The following is a 10,000-nucleotide window of genomic DNA, read 5'->3' on the forward strand; positions in this document are numbered from 1 at the left end:
TGCATCTCGCCAAAGTGCCAAACTTCGTTCGTCGTATCATGTTCGAGCTAAGACTCACGCAAGACATCCGTGTAACGATCGTCCGGTTTTTAACGTCCGTCCTCTTTTTCTCCTACAGCCGTTTCTCTTCTCTCGACGATTCCAGCGGTTCCCGGTACGGGAACTCACGCAAGTGAAAAAGCGAGCGAGACGTACCGTCGGGTGGGTGTGTGTGTTCGGGGACTGGACGACCGGCGCGACGTTAGGATGCGCGGTCCAGCGATAGACGACGAAGAGGCATGGGATGACCAACACTCTCTTTTCTCTATTCTCGAAGCGTCGAATTGCCATAAAAAAAAAATCACACGCGCGCACGACATAGTCGTACGCGCGTGTATACCTCGTCTCTCTCAAAGTTTTTTTCTCGAGCCTCGCCAAAGGGGATCGTCTTCTTCCTCGTCTACGATCTCTCCGACGACGACGACCGTACGAACAACTTCGTAACGGACTCACATGCGCATCTTCCTCGGGTACAGAAACGCTGCGGAAAACACCTCGAGCTTGTAGTTACAGCAGCACCCGTGTATAGCCGATCTTAGACACACGCTAGTTCGCACACGCGTTACATATATAATATGTAAGATTTCCGACGAACGTGGCTTTTCGGGAGCCAGGCGCGCGGGCAGAGAGATACACGACGACGGGGAAAATTCGTCCCGATACGAGTACGTGTACTCTCCGATCTCCGCGCGACGCTGGGGATCATACCTCCCTAAGTCGTCAGAGCGCTCGAAGAAATCTCGCGTGTGCGTTCCCGGATCTACGGCTGATACTTTCGGGGCTTGTAAAAAAGCACAGAGCGTGTAAAACGCAACGACGACCCATCGATGCGACGGTCCTCGTTGTTGTCAGTCGCTTTCGCGAAGAGACGGAGTGGGCATTCGATCCCTGGGGCTGTACGAGAGTCTTAAGAAAAGACGGTAGATTATGGCAAAGTTTCGCACGCCATCGAGTTTAGGTTTTTTTTTTGGTTCTCTCTTCTCTCCTCTCTCGACCGAGTTCCCATATTTGCTTTCTCTCTCAGTCTCGCCAAATATAATATTCTTTTAAGACGACGTCGGGGGCGCGGACCTTCGTGCGTCGAACACCGGCAAACGTAGCATATATCGCCTGATATGAAAAAAAAATCGGTCACGAGGAGAACACTACGAGTATATACGTTCGATAACCGATACACGAAGCGGTGCATAAGCGGGCGGTCGCCCTCGTAAGGACGACTCACGACGCCGCGAGCACTCACGCAGGTCCGTGACCGGTTCTCTCCGCTCTTATTCGTATCCCTTCGTATACCTTCGTCCGACTCTGAAACGTTCTCTTATAATTTTTAAGAAGAACGACGGCGGGTTGTCAAGGCAAGAAGGGACAGAGAGAGACAGAGGTAGAGTTTCGTAGTCTCCCGTGAACACGATAGATTATATATCGAGCATGCGTACGACTTGCACGGTCTCTGCACGACCGCGACGAACGCCGACGAGCGTCCAACAATCGCTCGTACGTCGCGTATGTTCTCTCCGTCCGCTCTTATTCGTATCCTCGTTCTTGTACCTTCGTCCGACTCTGAAACGTTCTCTTATATAAAGAAGAACGACGGCGGGTTGTTAAGGCAAGAAGGGACAGAGAGAGACAGATACGGAGAGTAACGATACGCAACGCAAGCAGTCTTAGGTTTACGTGAGCAACCCTCAGCCAGGCGTGGTCCAGGAATTGTATCCGTGGACCGCAATGTGCGTTCGAAATGTCGATGTTCATGTGTCCTGCAGTTCACACGTTGACGCGCAATTAGCTGCGTTCTTCATCGACCCACGAGCCAAGTGATCCACCGTTCAGGGTAATCTTTTATAAATTTACAACAGTTCAATACTCAAATGTACTCTTCTCGGTTCTAGCGAAGCCGAGTTCCGTCACGTTCGACCAACGGGAATCGAACGCGCAGAAGTCGCCATAGGATTGACGACACAAAAACGTTCGAAAAAAAAAGAAAACGACGAACGCGCGAAGATACGCGCGTTCGCCGGCCGGGCGTAAAGTACATTATGATATATAACAACCATCGAGATCGAAGCTCCGTTCGTCAGGAAACGACGGGGATATATACACCCGATTCTGAATCCTCTGTACAGCACACGATCTCGCGAACGAGTAAGCACGGTGGCTAGCCCATGTTATATATGTGTTTGATTCTACTCTCTCGTCCAATTATTCAAGAAACAGCGCGCGTGCATCTCTCCATCGTTCGGGTGATAGTAAAGATTCGATGGGATTCGCGCGGCCGTCCGCCTCGAGCGGTCTTTCGTCCCAATATCCAGAAGCAGAGTTTGAAAAACTCTAGCGACGGCACGGGTGTCCGACTCACGACATCGAGGTTTCGAAGCCGGCGATCCCCTCCGAACGGATGGCGACCACGCGACCGACTGAAAGCATGAAAAATCGACGAAAGATAGAACACATCTCCGTTCGGGTGGTGTTTTTTTTTTTAAAAAAAAAAAAAACAAAAATTCGATGGGACTCGCATCCATCGTCCTCGCGCGGTCTTTCGTCCCAACATCCAGAAGCAGAGTTTGAAAAACTCTAGCGACGGCACGGGTGTCCGACTCACGACAACGAGGATAGACAGCCGGTCCCCTCTGAACGGTATATTATATATGAGATGATAGACGACAAACTGGATGAAACTTTAAGTCTCGTTCAGGTAGTGTGTAAATCAAAAATTCGATGGGACTCGCATCCGTCGTCCTCGCGCGGTCTTTCGTCCCGATATCCAGAAGCAGAGTTTGAAAAACTCTAGCGACGGCACGGGTCTCCGACTCACGACAACGAGGAAAGACAGCCGGTCCCCTCTGAACGGTATATTATATGAAACTTTAAGTCTCGTTCAGGTAGTGTTTAAATAAAAAATTCGATGGGACTCGCATCCGTCGTCCTCGCGCGGTCTTTCGTCCCGATATCCAGAAGCAGAGTTTGAAAAACTCTAGCGACGGCACGGGTGTCCGACTCACGACAACGAGGAAAGACAGCCGGTCCCCTCTGAACGGTATATTATATGAAACTTTAAGTCTCGTTCAGGTAGTGTTTAAATAAAAAATTCGATGGGACTCGCATCCGTCGTCCTCGCGCGGTCTTTCGTCCCGATATCCAGAAGCAGAGTTTGAAAAACTCTAGCGACGGCACGGGTGTCCGACTCACGACAACGAGGAAAGACAGCCGGTCCCCTCTGAACGGTATATTATATGAAACTTTAAGTCTCGTTCAGGTAGTGTGTAAGTCAAAAATTCGATGGGACTCGCATCCGTCGTCCTCGCGCGGTCTTTCGTCCCGATATCCAGAAGCAGAGTTTGAAAAACTCTAGCGACGGCACGGGTGTCCGACTCACGACAACGAGGATAGACAGCCGGTCCCCTCTGAACGGTATATAATATGAAACTTTAAGTCTCGTTCAGGTAGTGTGTAAGTCAAAAATTCGATGGGACTCGCATCCGTCGTCCTCGCGCGGTCTTTCGTCCCGATATCCAGAAGCAGAGTTTGAAAAACTCTAGCGACGGCACGGGTGTCCGACTCACGACAACGAGGATAGACAGCCGGTCCCCTCTGAACGGTATATAATATACATTATGCGACGGTAGACGATCAACTAGACGAAACTTTAGTCTCGTTCAGGTGGTGTAAAAAAAATTCGATGGGATACGCACGCACGGCTGTCGTCGTCCTCGAGCGGTCTTTCGTCCCAATATCCAGAAGCAGAGTTTGAAAAACTCTAGCGACGGCACGGGTGTCCGACTCACGACATCGAGGCTTCGAAGCCGGCGGCGTTCCCCTCTGAACGAACTTCGGCTAGACTAGTTACGAATCGTTGCTACACATCGTCTTCATCGTCGTCGTCGTCGACATCGACATCATCATCATATCATCATCATCATCATCATCATCATCGGTCATCGTCGCATAGCGGGCCAACATCCACGCGATGCGTCTTCGTTCTAGGTTACCCGATCCACGAGTATGTTACACGTGGTTTCGTTATTTCGAACGAAACGACATACGAAGAGCACACGCCCTTTGGGTAGGAAGCACGTTTCGAGAACGACGAGAGTTTCGATGAAAGAGACGAGAGAAGTCGACGCAGAAGGTATCCATGGATCTTCGAAGAGAACCTTCGAAGATGTATATCGGTATCCTTTCGCTCTGCGCGACTCGCTACAAGTTCTTTCGCTCTCGTCGACTCGTTCTAGACGCTTCGTTCGATCCCAAAGAGGAGTCTTCGATATGTCCCGTTGCTAGGAGGAGAACAAACGCAACACAGACCACGAAACATAGAAGAGAATAGGCGAGCATGATCACTCCGACACGAGGCACTTTAGAGATTTTCTTATTAGTTTGCATGGACTTTTATATTTCGTTTGTACGGTTTCCACGATGCAAATACGAAATACGAGATCGTGACGGCGGGTCTTTCTGTGTACGGCCTCTCGCAGGCGCCACGACTGCATTTCTCTTTACACCTGGTTTCCATCGTAATTTTTTCGTTTGATATCGAGCCTTAACTTTTGTTGGCTCTTTCGAAGCTAGAGTTCCCTTTTATTAGAATTTCATATATATATATATATATTATATGTTATATGTTTTATTCGGAGACGGCGGGTCTTTCTGTTTACGACCTCACGCAGGCGCCTCGAATAAGTTTCATTCGCATTTCGTTTTTATACTTGTATATATATATCTCTTCATCCCGATGATCGAGAGAGAGTGCCACCTTCTCTTCGTATAATTCCGTAGCTGGAGGGTCGTCTCCTCCTTAAGAATATTTCTATTCGTGCCAACGGAGGTTGCCAAGCTCCCTGGCGTTTTCGTTTGTTAAAGTATATAGCTTGTTAATACGTCGTATATACTTTCGTCGATACAGGAGGAGTACGGCTCCTTACCGACCATTGTGATATATATTTCATAGTTTTTATATGTGTTCAAGTCAAATTCTTTTGGTATCGTATCGTTAATGATCCTTCCGCAGGTTCACCTACGGAAACCTTGTTACGACTTTTACTTCCTCTAAATGATCAAGTTTGGTCATCTTCCCGGTAACATCGGCAATGCTTATCACATTGGCCGCGCACCAGTCCGAAGACCTCACTAAATCATTCAATCGGTAGTAGCGACGGGCGGTGTGTACAAAGGGCAGGGACGTAATCAACGCGAGCTTATGACTCGCGCTTACTGGGAATTCCTCGTTCATGGGGAATAATTGCAAGCCCCAATCCCTAGCACGAAGGAGGTTCAGCGGGTTACCCGGGCCTTTCGGCCAGGGAAAACACGCTGATTCCTTCAGTGTAGCGCGCGTGCGGCCCAGAACATCTAAGGGCATCACAGACCTGTTATTGCTCAATCTCGTGCGGCTAGAAGCCGCCTGTTCCTCTAAGAAGATTTGTTTGTACGTTGGTAGTAAAAACCCACCGACCGAAGCCGGGGGCCTTCGAGATACCATAAGTTACGTCTATTTAGCAGGCTAGAGTCTCGTTCGTTATCGGAATTAACCAGACAAATCGCTCCACCAACTAAGAACGGCCATGCACCACCACCCACCGAATCAAGAAAGAGCTATCAATCTGTCAATCCTTCCGGTGTCCGGGCCTGGTGAGGTTTCCCGTGTTGAGTCAAATTAAGCCGCAGGCTCCACTCCTGGTGGTGCCCTTCCGTCAATTCCTTTAAGTTTCAGCTTTGCAACCATACTTCCCCCGGAACCCAAAAGCTTTGGTTTCCCGGAAGCTGCCCGCCGAGTCATCGGAGGAACTTCGGCGGATCGCTGGCTGGCATCGTTTATGGTTAGAACTAGGGCGGTATCTGATCGCCTTCGAACCTCTAACTTTCGTTCTTGATTAATGAAAACATTTTTGGCAAATGCTTTCGCTTCTGTCCGTCTTGCGACGATCCAAGAATTTCACCTCTAACGTCGCAATACGAATGCCCCCATCTGTCCCTATTAATCATTACCTCGGGGCTCCGAAAACCAACAAAATAGAACCGAGGTCCTATTCCATTATTCCATGCACACAGTATTCAGGCGAAGGTAGCCTGCTTTAAGCACTCTAATTTGTTCAAAGTAAACGTATCGGCCCACCTCGACACTCAGTGAAGAGCACCGCGATGGGATATTAGTTGGACCGCCCGCGAGGAGCTAAGCCCACCGATAGGACGTACCACATAATGCCAGTTAAACACCGCGAGCGGTGAACCGACACTGTGACACACAGATTCAACTACGAGCTTTTTAACCGCAACAACTTTAATATACGCTATTGGAGCTGGAATTACCGCGGCTGCTGGCACCAGACTTGCCCTCCAATTGGTCCTCGTTAAAGGATTTAAAGTGTACTCATTCCGATTACGGGGCCTCGGATGAGTCCCGTATCGTTATTTTTCGTCACTACCTCCCCGTGCCGGGAGTGGGTAATTTGCGCGCCTGCTGCCTTCCTTGGATGTGGTAGCTGTTTCTCAGGCTCCCTCTCCGGAATCGAACCCTGATTCCCCGTTACCCGTTACAACCATGGTAGGCGCAGAACCTACCATCGACAGTTGATAAGGCAGACATTTGAAAGATGCGTCGCCGGTGCTAGATGACCATGCGATCAGCACAAAGTTATTCAGAGTCACCAAAACAAACGATGGACGGACAGACGAGCCATCCGCCACCGATTGGTTTTGATCTAATAAAAGCATTCCTACCATCTCTGGTCGGAATCTGTTTGCATGTATTAGCTCTAGAATTACCACAGTTATCCAAGTAAATGTAGGTATGATCTAAGAAACCATAACTGATTTAATGAGCCATTCGCGGTTTCACCTTAATGCGGCATGTACTGAGACATGCATGGCTTAATCTTTGAGACAAGCATATGACTACTGGCAGGATCAACCAGGGATCTTATTCGTATAACAATTCTTATAAATTTCGTTTAAGTTCTCTTCGTGTCGTAGGTGGGACGTAAGCACCGTACGACGAGACTTTTCGTTCTTAAGATAGATATATCTATAAAATATATCTCCTAGCGACGTTCGAGATACACCCATAGTTCAGTAATAATCTTCGAACGCCGCTCGCAGCCACTTTGTAATTCTCAACTCCACCTCCTCTCTTCTCTCTCTCTCTCTCTCTCATAGTCTTATATAAAATGTTTAGAATCGTACTTCTAAAGGAACATTTCCATAATGCTGTCTTCGTGTAAAAAGACTTATTAGAATATCTTAGCGGTAAAGCACGTATACGCACCTCACGCTGAACGAACAAGCGCGTATCCCAGTGCGTCGCGCTGGACATACCGTAAGAATATTCTTTCAATCGGTAGAACATTTTCGGCAGAAGACATACTACGCAAAGATAGTACGCTCCTACCGCCTCATCGGATACTTCTGCGAAAGCAGAAGTTTTTATAGAAAGCAGACGGTTATACTCTTTTGAATGAATCGATGCTCAGTTAGTACAAGCACACACGCATCTAACAATTTTTGTTAGAATACGTACACACAGGTCACCAGCTTCCCGACTCAGGGGAACCTTGCCACGATATTTGGTCATTACGTCCAGGACAGCGACCCGCGGCGCAGCAGTGTAGAGAAAAAACCAGAACGAGAACGGAGGAACAGTCGAGAAATAGCGTAAAATACACTAAGACTCGAGGAGCGGTGACTGAATTCTCAACCGAGGCCGTAGAATAGCCACGCGCTCAACGCTGTTCCGACCGAACCGTCCGGCTCGACGTCTCTCTTATAGATACGAAAGCGCCAGCCGGAAGGCCGGCGCCGGCCGGGCTAGCGGCCGCGCGCTTACGGTGCAAAACCTCCGTAGCAACGTACCGTTCGGAAGGGACGCTGGAACTTAGTCTCGCGAACGCTCGATCACTACTATACAAAGCCAATATCCAACCATCGAAATACATTACCAGACGTTTTATTAACATAATAGAAATGCATTTTTACCAAAAAATTAATTTTTTTTTTCACCGAAAAATTGCATCAGTAAACATACTCTTTTATCGAATACGGACAAAAAATAAGTTTATAATCAATTACAATACGTTAAAATAAGTAGAAATATGCAAAAAAATATATACCTTGTAACGTTAATTAACGAAAAAATTAGAAAAATATCCCAGTCGTGTCAGTTCGACGAACGCTAATTTTTTGAAAAAATCGATAAAAATGTTTAATCCCGACGTATTTAATAGAGATAGAACGATTCCCGTAAAAAAATTCATACCTTGTAACGCTTTTAAACGAATAAACTCGAAAAAACTTTTTCGCCCTCGGAATTTTTCTAAGTCCCAACGTACCGGCTCGGAATTTTTCTATGTTCCAACGACCGGTCGTGTCGGTCCAAACGTTTTTATATCCGTCTGCCGACGATATAAACGCTTAATCCCGACGTATTTTATCGAGTTATAACGATTTCTTGAAAAATATTCGTACGTTATAACGCTTTTTAACGAATTAATCGAAAAAGAGTGTTCGGTCCGAAAATTTTCTAAGTACGAACGACCGGCCGCATAGGTCCGTTTTTAAAAATCGTTCTCGGACGGAAATAAACCATTAATCCCGACGTATTTCGTCGAGTTACGTCGATTTATGCAAAAAAATTCATACCTTGTAACGCTTTTTAACGAATAAACTCGAAAAAACTTTTTCGCCCTCGGAATTTTTCTAAGTCCCAACGTACCGGCTCGGAATTTTTCTATGTTCCAACGACCGGTCGTGTCGGTCCAAACGTTTTTATATCCGTCTGCCGACGATATAAACGCTTAATCCCGACGTATTTTATCGAGTTATAACGATTTCTTGAAAAATATTCGTACGTTATAACGCTTTTTAACGAATTAATCGAAAAAGAGTGTTCGGTCCGAAAATTTTCTAAGTACGAACGACCGGCCGCATAGGTCCGTTTTTAAAAATCGTTCTCGGACGGAAATAAACCATTAATCCCGACGTATTTCGTCGAGTTACGTCGATTTATGCAAAAAAATTCATACCTTGTAACGCTTTTTAACGAATAAACTCGAAAAAACTTTTTCGCGCTCGGAATTTTTCTAAGTCCCAACGTACCGGCTCGGAATTTTTCTATGTTCCAACGACCGGTCGTGTCGGTCCAAACGTTTTTATATCCGTCTGCCGACGATATAAACGCTTAATCCCGACGTATTTTATCGAGTTATAACGATTTCTTGAAAAATATTCGTACGTTATAACGCTTTTTAACGAATTAATCGAAAAAGAGTGTTCGGTCCGAAAATTTTCTAAGTACGAACGACCGGCCGCATAGGTCCGTTTTTAAAAATCGTTCTCGGACGGAAATAAACCATTAATCCCGACGTATTTCGTCGAGTTACGTCGATTTATGCAAAAAAATTCATACCTTGTAACGCTTTTTAACGAATAAACTCGAAAAAACTTTTTCGCCCTCGGAATTTTTCTAAGTCCCAACGTACCGGCTCGGAATTTTTCTATGTTCCAACGACCGGTCGTGTCGGTCCAAACGTTTTTATATCCGTCTGCCGACGATATAAACGCTTAATCCCGACGTATTTTATCGAGTTATAACGATTTCTTGAAAAATATTCGTACGTTATAACGCTTTTTAACGAATTAATCGAAAAAGAGTGTTCGGTCCGAAAATTTTCTAAGTACGAACGACCGGCCGCATAGGTCCGTTTTTAAAAATCGTTCTCGGACGGAAATAAACCATTAATCCCGACGTATTTCGTCGAGTTACGTCGATTTATGCAAAAAAATTCATACCTTGTAACGCTTTTTAACGAATAAACTCGAAAAAACTTTTTCGCCCTCGGAATTTTTCTAAGTCCCAACGTACCGGCTCGGAATTTTTCTATGTTCCAACGACCGGTCGTGTCGGTCCAAACGTTTTTATATCCGTCTGCCGACGATATAAACGCTTAATCCCGACGTATTTTATCGAGTTATAACG

At 46.4% G+C, this 10,000-nt stretch overlaps 3 long non-coding RNA genes and 2 other non-coding genes across 9 annotated transcripts in view; 1 reads left to right on the top strand and 4 right to left on the bottom strand.

Annotated features, from left to right (window-relative positions):
- Positions 1–10,000, top strand: part of LOC126877446 (uncharacterized) — a 78,035-nt gene that overhangs the window by 14,910 nt on the left and 53,125 nt on the right. Inside the window, exons 2-3 of one of the 5 annotated variants that reach the window (XR_007695034.1) lie at positions 2,687–2,808; positions 2,995–3,655. The exons of 1 other annotated variant lie outside the window; for it this stretch is intronic. This is a non-coding gene — a long non-coding RNA (uncharacterized LOC126877446). Of the gene's footprint in view, positions 1–2,686; positions 3,656–10,000 lie in introns of all 5 variants that reach the window. 3 more of the 5 variants (XR_007695035.1, XR_007695033.1, XR_007695032.1) reach the window with 3 other exon arrangements.
- LOC126877449 (uncharacterized) overlaps positions 1–10,000 on the bottom strand; it is a 58,475-nt gene that overhangs the window by 14,645 nt on the left and 33,830 nt on the right. The gene's annotated exons all lie outside the window — the stretch shown is intronic.
- On the bottom strand, positions 1,716–1,870 carry LOC126877450 (5.8S ribosomal RNA). Its single transcript, XR_007695039.1, has one exon. It is a non-coding gene; the product is annotated as a 5.8S ribosomal RNA (ribosomal RNA).
- Positions 2,922–10,000, bottom strand: part of LOC126877448 (uncharacterized) — a 19,120-nt gene continuing 12,041 nt past the window's right edge. Inside the window, exon 2 of the long non-coding RNA XR_007695037.1 lies at positions 2,922–3,790. This is a non-coding gene — a long non-coding RNA (uncharacterized LOC126877448). The remainder of the gene's footprint in view (positions 3,791–10,000) is intronic.
- On the bottom strand, positions 5,025–6,947 carry LOC126877451 (small subunit ribosomal RNA). Its single transcript, XR_007695040.1, has one exon. It is a non-coding gene; the product is annotated as a small subunit ribosomal RNA (ribosomal RNA).

The sequence above is a fragment of the Bombus huntii genome, unplaced genomic scaffold (assembly GCF_024542735.1).
Source record: "Bombus huntii isolate Logan2020A unplaced genomic scaffold, iyBomHunt1.1 ctg00000170.1, whole genome shotgun sequence".
NCBI classification, from domain to species: domain Eukaryota; kingdom Metazoa; phylum Arthropoda; class Insecta; order Hymenoptera; family Apidae; genus Bombus; species Bombus huntii.